The sequence below is a fragment of the Geospiza fortis genome, unplaced genomic scaffold, assembly GCF_000277835.1.
Source record: "Geospiza fortis unplaced genomic scaffold, GeoFor_1.0 scaffold55, whole genome shotgun sequence".
NCBI classification, from domain to species: Eukaryota; Metazoa; Chordata; class Aves; order Passeriformes; family Thraupidae; genus Geospiza; species Geospiza fortis.
Genome location: NW_005054308.1, coordinates 1,854,556 through 1,868,502, shown reverse-complemented (window position 1 = coordinate 1,868,502; position 13,947 = coordinate 1,854,556). Strand labels below are relative to the sequence as shown.

Genomic DNA, 13,947 nt, shown 5'->3' with positions numbered 1-13,947 from the left:
AGATCTGAGAGATCTTGCAAAGCCTATAAATTAAGTAATCTTTTGGAAACCTGCAGCTAAAGCTGCCATAGGGTTGAGATTTGCCTGTACTTAATCCAAGTAAGGAGTTTCAAATGTAATTGTTCACAGGATGTTGAGGCTTTGGATTTTTTTTTTAACTATTAAGTAAAGGAATAAACTGGAACCCTTGAGAATCTTTGTATGTGAATCCTCTTGGGATAGGAAGACATCAGAAAGAACTCATTCAGGCAATGGAAATGGAAATTAGGATGAAAAAATCAAGGATTACTGATTAATGTAAGAAAGGAAAAGAGATTGTACTCTGAGAAACACTGACTACTGGGAGGGCAAATTGCACAAATGCCATGGAACATTGCTTGGAGTTTTTTATTCCCATGAGGATTTTGAATTCATATGATCAGCATCACTTTTAGGGACCTTTTCCAATCAAAAATATCAAGATGAGTAACCAGCATTAAAAAATACAAATAACCATTCACAACAAATGATTTCCAAAGACAAACCATGTGCCTCTGACACACAGTTTTAACAGAAGTGTGGCTGTTGGTAAGGCCAACCCACAGACTAATGGCTAGTTTGGTGTCTAAAGCTACTTTTAAATCATAGAACCACAGAATGGTTTGAATTAAAGGGGATCTTAAAACTCATTCCAGTCCCCTGCCATGGGCAGGGACACCTTATATCAGCCCAGGCTGCTCCAAGACCTTTCCCACCTGGCCCTGAATACTTCCAGGGATGGATAACTCATTACTAACTTCAGCCACTGAAATGGCTCTAAGCAGAAACAGCCAGAGCCCTGATGGCATTTTGTACAAGCAAGAAAATCTCCTGACCTGGAGAAGAGCTATCAAGCCATAATGATGCTTTAAATCATCCTCATATAGACAGACGTTCAAAACCAAAGCATTGAAGGGTCATTATCAGGACTCTCAGATAAACACAGACCTCTGCTAAATATTGGGAGGGTGGCAGATGGAAAACGTGAATGTTCATTCAGAATGGGACACAAAGATCCATAGTTTACCCAGTCAGTCTGTGATAACAAAGGAAGGAAACTGAGAGTGTCACCAGTGGTGAAGTAGAGCCTGAATGGAATAGTCAAAAACAGAAACAAAGAGGTGATAAGTCTCTGGGGTGGAAAAATACTGGAAACAAATATCAAGGAAAATATTGGGGAGGGGAAAGATAGATAAAGTGAACAAAGTGATGAGATTGAATTCATGAACATGTTTGACCTCCCTTTGAATAATGTGTGGTCTTTGTTAGAGCTCGCTGTCGGGTTTCAGCACTCAGCTGAAGAATGAGCACATTGGCAATTCTGCATTTCAGATGGAAGTTGAGGTTTGCTCCCACAGCAAGGTTCAGCTGCTGTTGGTCCTGTTAATTTCTCTTAATTAGTTCCAATTAGATTTTAGAAATTACCTGAAATAGAATTGAAAAATTCTCACTGAGCAACCTATTCTAGAGGAATGTGTCTCTGTCTGTGGGGTTTGGAATAAGCTGATCTTTAAGGTCCCATCCAACCTAAGCCATTCTGTGATTCTATGATTCCCTCAAAGAAAAAACCAGAAATTTATGAGCCCACTTTAGGTGGTTGAAGTGAGAGCTGATTGGGTCCTTTGTAGACTGCAGTCATGTTTGCTTTGCTCAAAGAAAGCACATATGAAAAGGTGAGTGAGCAGCTGAGACAACACGGGGCACCTGTGCACCATGGACCTCTTTAGCTAATGCTCTCATTCCCTGCATCCTGGGGAAAACATCTATGACAGACGGGTGCAAAATTAGTTCCTGATACATTCTGAATCCTGAGAGCTGCTCTGCATGTGAACACTTTCAATCAGGAGCAATTTAAATGCAGAAAGTTTTCTTCATAGTAAAACTGCCTCTACTTCACACAGTGTAGTGTATTCTGGAATATAGTCTCAGAATAAACACACCCACGAATTTATACCGATTTGGCTATTTTGTTTTACTTGGGTTAAGTCTTAGATGAGGCATCAGTTCCATAAGGAGTGATCTGGGCTGAGCATTCAAAAAGCCTTGAAGAGAAAGTGCCTTGGAGCCAGCAGTTTCCTGTCTGCTTTTGAAATGAATACTCTAATGGAGGGGATTTCTGTGTTTTGATCATCTTTTGCCTCTGCCAGCGAATTACTTGGAACCCCTGAAGCTTTGCTGCACAGAGGAGCTGCCCTTTCCAGCAGGGTGCAGTTCAGAACCCACCCAGGGAATGGAGCTCCAGCGAATGGCAGTGGGAAATGTTTGACTCTGGGTTTCGGTTTTTCCTCTTTTTTTCCATAGCTCTGGTTTATTGTTGCTACTTTCCAGTAAACTTCGTGCCCTTCACAGCAAGAATTTTTTCTTTCCCCTCCTAAGAGGAAGGAGATGCCATTGCTGACATGCTGCATTTGTGCACGTTTTTAACTCTGTCCTTCAGAGAATCCTCCTAATCACTGAACAGCGAGAGCAGGAGAGGTGGGACGCAACCAGTCCTCCAGCTCTCTGTGAGAGGAATTTTGCTGTTTGGCTGGGTGGATTTTCTAACACAAGCAAGAAACCTCAGCCCAGCCTACTCCCAGGCTTCTGCAAGCTGGGTGATATCATGCAGGAATAAGGAGGTATGATTCATCACCCAGACAAAACTCAGCCTGTGTAGCCTCTGTTGGTGAAGGCAGGCTCTTGTGAGGAACAAAGAGCAGGGGAAATCTCTGCTGGTATTGGCTGCAGCTGGACCTCCCCTCTGCAGGCACCTTTCTAGCAAAGGAAACCAAGGGTATTGTGTTTCAGGTTTGTGACACAGCATGTAGACTCTACTCATGCTGCTGTATCCCAAAGCTGCAGGACAGCTCAGGAGCCTATTTAAAAGTCACAGCTGTGACCCCTGTCCTAGACCAAAGCCCAGAAAATGGGCACAGCACTGAGGCAGTCACACAAACCTTCCTGTGTCACGAGCAAAGAGCATTCACAGCACACGGCACATAAATCAAACTTGCAGAAACCAGGCAGCAAGAAGGTGCTCAATGGAACTGGACTTTTTAAACAATGAATCCTTTGTTAGGTCCTTCTTTTTCAAGTGGGAAATTCTGGTCCAACCCTTTCCAGGAAGAAAAGGAAATTTTACAGATATTTAGAGATTTTTCTCAGCTTCTGGGGGACATGCTTTGCAGCTCTGCTGACCACCCACCCCACCTGCAACCCACCGCTCTGTGCCTGCAAACCATTCCATTCAACACTCACTGGCAGCATGGGCATCTCCATGGTGCTCCAACAGTCACTGATCCAGCTGTACCACCAGGAAACTGAGATCCTCTGCAGCCAGGTGCTGCTCCAGAGACCCCTGCAAGGACACAGTAATGTTGGGGTACAGTGGCCATGAAGATACTCTGAGGGCTGAAGCACCTCTGCTGTGGGGACAGACTGAGACACCTGGGAGCATTCAGCCTGGAGAAGAAAAGGCTCTGGGGACAATGAGAGCCTCTTCCAGTGCCTAAAGGGGCTCCTGGAGAGCTGGAGAGGGACTTGGAACATGGGGAGACAGAACAAGGGGGAACGGCTTCAAACTGACAGAGGGCAGGGGTAGGTTGGATATTAGGAATAAATTCCTCCTTGTGAGGGTGGTGAGGCCCCGGCACAGGTTGCCCAGAGCAGCTGTGGCTGCCCCATCCCTGGAAGTGTTCAAGGCCAGGTTGGACAGGGCTTGGAGCAACCTGGGACAGGGAAAGGTGTCCTTGCCCACAGCAGGGATTTGGATTGAGATGACATTTCAGGTCCATCCCAAACGAAACCACTCTGTGATTCTGTGATTGTTTTCCTGGAAGTTTATCTTTTGGCCAAGTGACGACTGTGAAAGATTCACAAACTGCTTTAAACCAAATCTGATTATTTCCTTGAACTTTTTTCTCATTCGGGAGACTTATTGTAATGAATAAAACAGTCACAACCAAACGTTTACTGACCTATTGCATCATTTTCCTTGCACTGCAGAAGATGAAACTGCAGTGAGGGGGACTTTGACCCAAACCACACCAAACTTTACTTTTGCATACTGGTAGTATGCTTTACTACCAGCAAAGTACTGCAACTTTACCACTGCGAGTAATCGCTCTGAACCCCACCTATAAAAGGATCCAGGGGGAAATCTGTGCCGAAGCTCCCCTAAGGCCAGCCGGGTCGGGTCTATCCCTCCCCCCCGGCACGCCTTGAGGGCGGGGTGTGCCGGGAGGCGGGATCGGTGGGTGCAGGAGGCGGGATCGCTCCGTGCCGGCGCTGGGATCGCTCGGTGCCGGCGCTCGGAGTTGCAGCATTTCGTCTGGTGGGCGGTAAAGACTTCAGCGCCCCGCTGACCATCTCCAGGGTGAGCTCGCAGGGGGAGCGGGGCGGCCGCAGGTGATGGGGCCGGGCGGGTGGTACCCGGAGCCGGGCGGGCTCTGCCGGGGCCGGGCGGGCGGCAGCGCTTGGGCTCTCTGCAGCTCCAAATTATTCTGTATGCACTCAGATAAGTGCTCCACTCTGAGCTTTGCGCTGTTTCAGCTGCTTTCCCCAGTGTTACAGCGTTCTCCGTGCTTTAGTTTTTTGGATGTTAATTCATAAGGATCTGCTTTCAAAGTTTTTACTGTTCGCAGGGTTTGGATTCGTGCCCTGGACTGAGTTCACAGGCTGTTGGGGTTTTTAAAGAAGGCATGAGTTAAGTCAACAAGAAGTTTCTCCATGCAGGCTGCAGTGTTCTGGGGTCTATGTGGGCTGGTAATAATTACTGTGTAAGTGTACTCACACTTGCGTTTGACCTTACAAATATGTATTCTGGAAAATTCTTTGCTAAGACGCCCCAGATAGATTGAAATAGGCTTTGTGTGTAGATACATGTGCAAACAAAGCAACCCCCGTGCAGGAAGGCCGGCGGCGCGGTGCTGTGATGGATGAGGTGCTGGGTGTGAGCTGGGCACGCTCCTTGGGGCACTGATGTGTCCATGCCCTGCTCTGCCTGCCCGGCATGTCGGGCTCTGCAGCACTGCCCAGCTCCCCTGGGCAGCTGCTGCTGCTGGATTTCTGGAACAAACACTGAGTGCATTTGAAAGGAGCTGTAGCCTAGAAATACCGTTGTAATGCGCGCAAGCCGTTTGCCGTCTTTTCATTCATCTGCCAAAGCTGTGACAGAAAAGAGAAAACACGTATCCTGAGTTTCAGAGAAATAATTATGGAAGAGAGCGTGTTTTAAAGAGGTTTAGTTTGTCTTTGAGTTCAGACATATCTATTGCATGGCTTTGTTTCTGTTTCTACTTTGGCCTGTCCCTTTCCCAGTGCTCCAGTGAGGGCTGTTTTGGAGGAGAAGCAGGAGGAGCTGGATGGAGGACAGGGAAGGTGGGGTGGTGCAGGTGGGGCTGGCTGTGCAGCACGGGGGAGCTGTGTTCCATACAGCCAGGGGAATGTGCTGTGAGAGGGGCACTCGGCTTTTGGGGTTCAGCCTGAACCTCCTGGACATGGAGAGTTCTATTTCTCCCCTGGTAACATGGGATGTATCAAAAATCACTTCCCAGCAATTGTAGAAATGTTCTTGTTGTGGAAGTGAACATCTGAACTCAGTGGAGGGAGCCAGTTTTCTTGTTACTTTAGAAAAAAACCCAACTGGTTTAATATTAAACAAGAAAAACCGAAGTCTGCTTCTGCCTAGATAGGTGGCTTGCCAAATTTCTTGTTTGATTCAGCAAACCTGGGAGGTGTGAGGAGGATGATTCTCCTCAGGCCAGTCTTGCTGTGGATCACCAGGAGTTGTAATGCAAGAAGCAGATGCAGGGTGTTATTCCATTTGGCAGCCTTTTAAATTGGATGCTTTTTAAATTCAGTTCCCCCTGAGGAGTGGGCTGATGCTCTGATGTGCTGTACTCTAACAGCTGCTCCTGGAGGGTGGGAAACAAATCACTAGGATGTAAATAGAGATGTAGGGTGCTCTGCTTGGGCTCCAGTCTCTAAACACAAGAAAAGAGTTCACTTGCTTTGCAAATACCTGAAAATGTTAAAGCTGGGGAAGAATTGTCTTCTGCTACAGCTCCTGGTGATGGGGATGCAGGAAGGGGCTGCTGGAGGGCTCCTCGGAGAGCCTGGGCTTTGCTTGGTGGTGGCTCTGTGCAACCCTGCTACTGTGCAGAGCACTGATCATGGCTGTTGTGCTGCCATATTCCCTTTTATTCTGTAATTGTCCAGGAAATCTGTTCTTTCTGGCTTTAGATCTTGGCAAAGGGGGCTGGGGGCTTCCCGTCTGCAGGAATGAGAAGCCTCCATCCCCTTTGCCCAGCCTGGCTCACAGCAGGAGACTCTTGCTAATTGTGGAGGCTTTTGGCTGACTTCTGCTTCCCTTCAAAGTGCCTTTCTTCTTTAATTTCAGTTTTATTTGTTTTATACTAAAATGCCATTAAATTACAAACATCTTTGGAAAGGCAGAAATCCTGCTGGGAGGCAGGACCACACTCTCAGATTCCCACATCCAGCTGTGGGCCCAGGATGCCAACATGTGCTGGGTGTGCTGGGCTGCCTGAGGGGTGTGGGACTGCTGTGTCCCACTGCTTGGCCAAAGGGAGCTGGGGATCAACTTGTCACAAGGCGTTTGGGCTGTACAGCTCTGCAAGCATCCCACTTGGACTGGTCATGTTGGGAAATCAGGTTGCAGTTTGGGATTTGAGGCATCCAAGGCCACCCACATTCAGTTCTGGGTGCTGGAGGCTGGAAATAATGAAAGGAGCTGCCAGGGTGAGCTGAGAAAGAGGCACAGTGGTGTTGGGCAAGGGACAAAGCTGAAGGTGGTCCACAAAGTGTCTTGTGATAATATTGTCAAGAGATAAATGAGAATATATGGATTTGCTAGCATGGAACATGACAATGACCCTGTCCTGCTTTGGGATGGAACTTGCCTTGCTCATAAGGGTTTACTTTGGCCTTTAGCCGCTGTGGGGTGGTTGTGTCTGTGCAGGTGCTGATGGTATTCAGTCTGTCCCTTGCAGCTGTCTCTAATAGGCTTATGACATTAAGCAATGGTCTTTTTTTCTTGAAAGCAGATCACTTCTCTCTGTGATTTGATAAGTCTTAAGTGACAAGGGGTAAGGATCTGATTGCTCTGCTGAGCAGCTGATGCTGAGCTCTGCCCTGGAGAGGCCAGGGCTCCAGGTGGGATGTTGAGTTCCTTGGTATTAAAGATAAATGCAAATCCAGAAGGGCATGCTTAGGGCATCTCTCTCATACAGTCACATGAAAAGTTAGGTGTGCTATAGCCACCCTTTTATCCTGTTTCTTCTTTTATATTCAGGAGGACCCATATTATAGCAGGGCTGGAGTTTGCTGGGCTGGTTTGGGGGCATGCAGCCCTGAGGGTGAGACTGGTGTGTTGTCAGCACAGGGCTCAGTTTGTTTTATAGCCACTGTTACAGTGAGCTAACAGTAGGTGTAGGACATCACATCATTAATTGTTACTCCTCCTAATGATATTTATGGGGGTAGGAAATGATCCAAAATATATGCTTTGAGTTGACCTTAATGACTTGACAGAAAGTTGTTTAATTAAATTTCTGGTAGCTGCTTTTCCTCGGTCGAGCAGGCTAATACCGGGTGCTGTGTTTGCCCTCTGTGGGAAAGGGGGTTCCCTGTGGCTCTAACTCCAGTGACAACATTCCTTTTGACCAGCAGCCATGGCTCAGGAACAGGAATGGAATAACTCACTTGGCTGTTCCCAGTGTTGTGCTTGTAACCACATCAGTGAGTGCTGTGGTTCTGTGTGGGATCACAGTTGATCTACCCCCTTGCCTGGGATTAAAAGATAATCAGTCATTAGCGTAACTGGAGGAGCTGAATGCATTTAATCATTTGAACTTGCTTGTCCTGCTCCTGGAGCAGCTGATGTCATCATCTGCCCAGTTCTGCCAGTGTTAATCCATGCACTTGCTGTTTTTGAAATCATAGATAAATTACTTAGCTAAACAGATAATTGACAAATGGACCAATTCCAGTATTTTTAATGAGATTTTAATACAATTTTTCCTTTATCTGCTGGCTTCAACATTAGTTTACCCACTGATCTCTAGAGGAGCAGCAAAAATGCAAGTTTCAGCTTTGACTTGCAACTGTAACACAAGAAGGATGAGAAATAATTGGTCTGCAATCCATTATCCAGGTATTGTTTGAGTTAAGGTTGACTTTTAAACTTAAGCAGCTTTCACATTTGAGCAGAGACGTGTCCTGTTAAAGGTTAGGATACTCGAGAAAGAATTCTGCTGAGGAAGGAATTCCAGTAAAAGTGGTTTTGTTGACTCTGTCAAGGCAGCCAGCAAATGCCCAAGTCTGTGCTGTGATCCTGTGTGAATGCAGAGAGGGCTCAGTGGTGTAATACCTGGGAGGTTTGTTCTTGTGTGGGTGGGATGGCTGAGCAGAAGGGGCTCCCCAGAGCTAGGGCTGGCAGTAACTGGTTTGGTTACCCCAGGAACTCCATATGTGTTGGTGTAGAAGGCAAGGATCAGAGAAAGCAGCAAAGGAATAGGAGCTTTGTCTCTGTTTGAGACAAGTTAGGAGGATTTCAATTTCCTTAAGGTGGGTTTTTTGTTTTGTATACTTCTTATGTATTTGATAGTTTATTAGCTGGAAGTTATGCACTCTGTTCAGAGCTCCCAAATGGACTGAAGAAGCCTCTCTGTGTTGCTGAATCCCAAAACTACAGCCCCACCTGATTTCTGCTGACTTTTGGTGGGTTTGCTGCCTGCGTAGAGCTGAGTGATGAAAGCAGTCGCTCACTTTGTTGCATAGTAAAGTTGTTACAGTATTTCAAGTGGGATGATTATTTCAAGTGGAAGGAAATACTTTAGCTAGTCAGTTTTTGTTTTTCTCATCATTCCTATAAACTCAGGGCCGAGAGGTTTGGGTGTTTAAGTGTGAAGCTGTGCTGGTACAGAACATTTAATCTGAGCTACAGATAAGAACTAACAGAAATATGTTGCTAATATATTTGCTGCTGAGGTGTTTCTGTCGCTGAGGCTTTGTTTAATAACTGAAAAAGAAGAATAAATGCTTGTGCTGGTTCAGGAGACAGTAGTGGTGGAACATACTGGAATGAAAACCTAATACTAATTACCATAATTAAGCACCCTGATAATCCCGAGTGGGAAAGCAGGTGGAAAGAATGATTCATGTAGATCCATGTAGGCATGCTCTGACCTTGGGGCAAGTTAACAAAATAAACCCAGCACACCCGTGAAAACACCAGGCCTCTGCCAGGCTGGACAAAGCAGCATAGTGTCAGTGTCCCTGGGTATTTGGGATTTGTGGGTTTGGGGTTTTTCTTCCTTCTCCCTTCTTATTGTTTCAAATGATGGTGATGTCAGCTTCCCCTTAAGATGGAAAGATTGCCTGTTGGGACAGGTATTCAAAATTATTTTGTAGAAGTGTGCACTTAAATCCCACTTGATAAAGTGGGTTAAAGGGAATAGTTAGATAACAGGCTTACTAGAACAACCCTGTTGGTGCAACAAGTATACAGGGGGAATTATGTGCAATTATTCTTTTTTCCCTAAACTTTTTTTGCTATGTAACACCACAGATGGTTATAATCCTGGTCCTCCTGAAATTGGGTAAGTCCTTTAATTTTTATACAAATACATCATTATGAATTGTGTGGAATTAATGCAGACCAGTGTGATTTAATTTCACTTTTGATAGCTTGAGGATGAAATACATGTCACAGGAAATCCTAGAAGGAACAATATAGTATTTCTAACTGAATTTGTTTTCCAATTTCTGAGCTCTCAAAATGCCTTGACTTGTGGTTCTCAGATCCCCAAACACTTAGTAAAAACATTTTTATTTTTTAAGTCATCTGTAACCACAGGTTCTCAAGTGTGAAAGAAAACAGTAGCTCTCTCAAGATCTAGCAGTGTTGATAGAAAAGGTTAAAACAAACAAGTTCACAGAAAAATACTCTGCTTGATTTGTTATCAGTGCCAGATGTGTGCCAGAGCAAACCCCGTATCTCACTGAGCTTGTTCATGTAGTGGGTTTGTACACAGCCCCTAACACCCCACTTGCCCCAGGCCCTGGTAGATAAGGCTGTGTTTGGTTTCTACTTCAGAATTTACACAAAAACTTCAAGCAAACACAGATTTCACTATGTTACTTGAGCAACAGCAAAGATTTCAAGCCATAGTGTGGCTTTTGAGGAACTTTTACAGCCAGGAGAAGCCCAAAACAAAACTTGCTTTCTCTCCACAGAGAACACAGCTGTATTTAAAAAAAATAAAAAGTGCTGTTCAACAGGATTTCAGCCAATGAGTTTTCCAAACACCATCAAGATGCCTCACAGCCACACTCAATCCTTCTTGACAACCAGAGAAACTTGCATTCACACCCATTAAGCCTTAAGTAGTTTTACATATTGTGTGGACTGATAGTGGATTATGTGGCAATGACATTTTACAGCCCAAGCTTCAGAAAACAAAATATACCAGAATAAAGAAGATTATTTTGTTATTCTTAATTATTAGATATGGGCAGTGCACAGCTCAAAGAGAAGCTGTTTTGAGCAGTTGACTCCAGGACTGGTCGATAAGAGCAGAGGAGATTGTCAGAGAGGAGGTTTGCAGGATGCTGACCCTGCTCTGAATGCTGTTGTTTACCATAAGCAACAAAACACTTCAGAAATCTTTAGCATGTGTAAAGGTTCTGGTCCAAAAGACCAAACCCTGCAAAATACTTGACATTTACCATTAAAGCAGCTGTTTAGCAAAGGCACAAATCTCTGCACTCTGTGATTAACACTTGAGTGTGCTGCAAGAATGAAACTTCAGGTATGCTCACCAACTGGATTAAACTTTTTACGCTGAAGATTTTTTTTCTCTTTGGAGATCACTCTGTGTACACTTTCCTTTTGATGGGAAGGAAAGTGTCAGCCTGCCTTCCTGGCCAAGAGGCAGATGGTTTGGAAGGCAAACTCTAAGCAGTTCCTCTATGTCTTCTGCACAGTGCTTAAGGCTTGCTCCTGAGAAGGGCTTGAGAAGCCCTGCTGCTTGTTGAGGGGTGTCTGAGGGGGAAAACCTCACTGGAGAGCTGGCTCCTAAACCCGTGAAGGAGATGAAGCAATTCTGGCCATAAACACTTTCTGTGATGCTGCTCAGGCTGGTCTGTGCAGAGGTGGGGTACCTGAGGGACTGTGGTGGTGCTCCAAGCACACCCACACCAGGGGCTCACTGGTGTCCCCAGGGCAGCTCTCCCTCCCTGGCCTTGCTCCCTAACAAGGCAAAGTAAACACAGAGCAGATTTAAGTGTAGTGGCAGCTGTATTGCTGAGTGGGGCTGTTCTGTGCAGAATCTTTAACTTGTCTGTGGGGGAGGGAGTAAGGGGCTCCTGGTGGCTGTGACCTGGGGAGTGCTCCCAGAGCTGTGCTGTGTGACCTTGGGATGAGCAAGAGAGCTGGTGACAGGATACACCAGGTGATCCTTGTGGATCCCTTCCTTGTTTTTCTCAGTCCATGTTCTGATGTTTGCACATGGGTTAGTGGCTGGTTGCTCTAAAGCACATGTCCAGTTTCACTGATTCTCAGCCTCTTCTTTGTACAGAGCCCTCATACTTTGGGCTGGGTTAGGATCTGCTCTATGAAACTGTTTCTATATTTGGATTTGGATCCATTAGTACTTGGATTCAAAAGGATTTTTGACTTTCTTGCCTTTTATAATACTTGTACTCTGATTCTTTCCCTTGTATTGTTTTAAGCTTGTTTTCTTCAGTAGTTAAATGAATTCAGATTCCATGAACTGTATTGTTCATGTACTGGGCTGTGAGCTTATCTAAATAATGTCTCGATACATCAGACTTTATATAAGCAACTAGAAAAATGCAAATGAATTGGCAAGGAATTCAAGGCAGGATGCTTTGAAAAGCTGAAGAGAATCCCTGGAAAGAATGTTTAAAGGGTTTAGGGAATTTATTTTCATTAGCTAATTATTTGACTCTTGGTTCATCTTGTTTTAAAAGATACAGCTATGTAAGATCATTCCCTACCCCACAGCATGGAACAGACAGGCTTTGTTTAAAAGCTGCGAATTTTGTCACACTGTCTTGAAAGTCTCTCAAAGACTTTAATTGGGTCCTTTTGATCACAGATGCAGAACAGAAAATTCCCCCAGCCTTGCCTACAACAAACTACCACGGATTTAAGAGAAGAGTGGTGTGGTCTGTGTAGGCTTGTTTGGGATTGCACCTTTTAACCCATTAAATCCTGGCTTTGTTCACTGATGGGATGCATTAGAGTACACTTTTAATAAAAAGTGAAGATATGGCAGAGATGAAGCTGCCTTCATTATGTAGGTGGGAATGTCCTGAATAGGCACCTTTTGTTGATTTGGATAAAAAAATTCTGTGAGAATAAAGACTAACCTAATCTTTCCCATGGCTGTGCTGAGGTCTTGCAGGCAGTGAGGAGCTGCATTCCTCATCCTTCAGTCCTGACACAGGTGACCTTAGATGCAGGTTTCTGGGGAAAAGAGTAGAAATAAAAAGGGATTAAGTTAATATTACAAATTAACCTTTTACTAAATTATTGATTGTTTCAGCTTGTGGTGTTTGCCCAGTTCTGAAGTTGGCTTGAGCAAAGCTGTTTCTGAGTAGAGCCATCCTTGCAGTGGGCAGGGCTCCCATCCCTGTGAGGGCAGGGGTGCAGGCATGGGGATTTCACCCTGGTTTGAATGCTCTCCCAGCCCTGGCTCCCTTCTGTGGCCAAGCTCCAGGGCAGATGGTAGAACACTGTCTTTCAAGAGCAAACTTCCCTTGGTGCAAATAATCTTGCTTACTAAATTAGACTGCATGGCTCCAACACCAACCAATTTAGGTTAAGCACAAGGCAGTTGCCCCAGTGTACTTTATTTTAATGTCCTGTCATTGTCAGATGCCAGCACTCAGTAAATCCTGGTGATGCTCCAGTGGCCAGATAAGAGAGCTGCTGCTGGCTTTGGGACTATCCCAATCTGTTTCATAGCATCAGAGTATGCGCTTGGCTGGGGAAGGGGGCTGCTGGAGGGTAATTGCCTTAGAGGAGAGTGGACAGGTGGATAATAGTCCTGGAAAAAGCAGTGGGGAATATGGTTGAAAAAACTTGATAAACACAACCAGTTTTTTAAAATTAGAGAGTTCCCTGGTGGATGATTTGGCAAAAGGCATGGTGTGGAGGTGATGCTTGCAGGGCTGTCACTGAACCTTCTGTGGTGGCTGAAGAGGCAGAGGGCAGGGAAAGAAGGGCTGTCCACTGGGAGCTCTTTCTTTAAATTTATCTTTTTCTTACTGGAACAATAGATTTTTCTTACTGGAACAATAGAGGAGGTTGAGACAGGCACCAATATTGGACCTCTGGTATTTTTTGAAGCACAATGCTATGTGGAGGATGTGGAAAGATGTCACAAATGAGGCATATCCCGAGGGGATTAAGAAGAAGAATAATACTTTTATTAGAAAAGGGGGGAAAAGTACATTCTGGCTCCCTAGGGTAACAAATCCCTGCAGAACCCACCCTCCACAGTCATGCTGTGTGAGGAGGGGCTGTTCTCTGGGACCTGGAGAGCCTGGAGCTGCTTACCTGGGGCAAGTGCTCTGCAGACACCCCCTTGTGCTCTGCTCTACCATAGCATTGCTGGGCAGGTGGTTTGTTTCTTTTAGTCTTTTCTGTTTATAAGCTTTCTGAAGCATCTTCGTGTTTTGAGAGAGAGAAGCGAGGAAGCAGCTGCTTGTTTATGTGGAGGGGTTAAACTCAGAGGGTTGTTCTTTATTTAATTTTGGGAGAGCAGTGAAGCTGGCAGGCGTGCACTCTGCATTCTCAGAGCAGTGGCCGTGCTGTGCGTGCGCGGCTGAGAACACACCAGAGCTTCTTTGGGCATAAAAGGAGCTGGGAAAGCACCAGTGCCAGTGACCTCCCCA

General features: G+C 45.4%; 1 protein-coding gene across 1 annotated transcript in view; it reads left to right on the top strand.

Annotated features, from left to right (window-relative positions):
• The first annotated feature begins 4,327 nt into the window (after positions 1 to 4,327).
• The window catches only part of PDLIM4 (PDZ and LIM domain 4), a 43,839-nt gene continuing 34,219 nt past the window's right edge, over positions 4,328 to 13,947 (top strand). The window contains exon 1 of the mRNA XM_031055304.1: positions 4,328 to 4,372. The gene's annotated coding sequence lies outside the window, so the exon portion shown is untranslated. The remainder of the gene's footprint in view (positions 4,373 to 13,947) is intronic.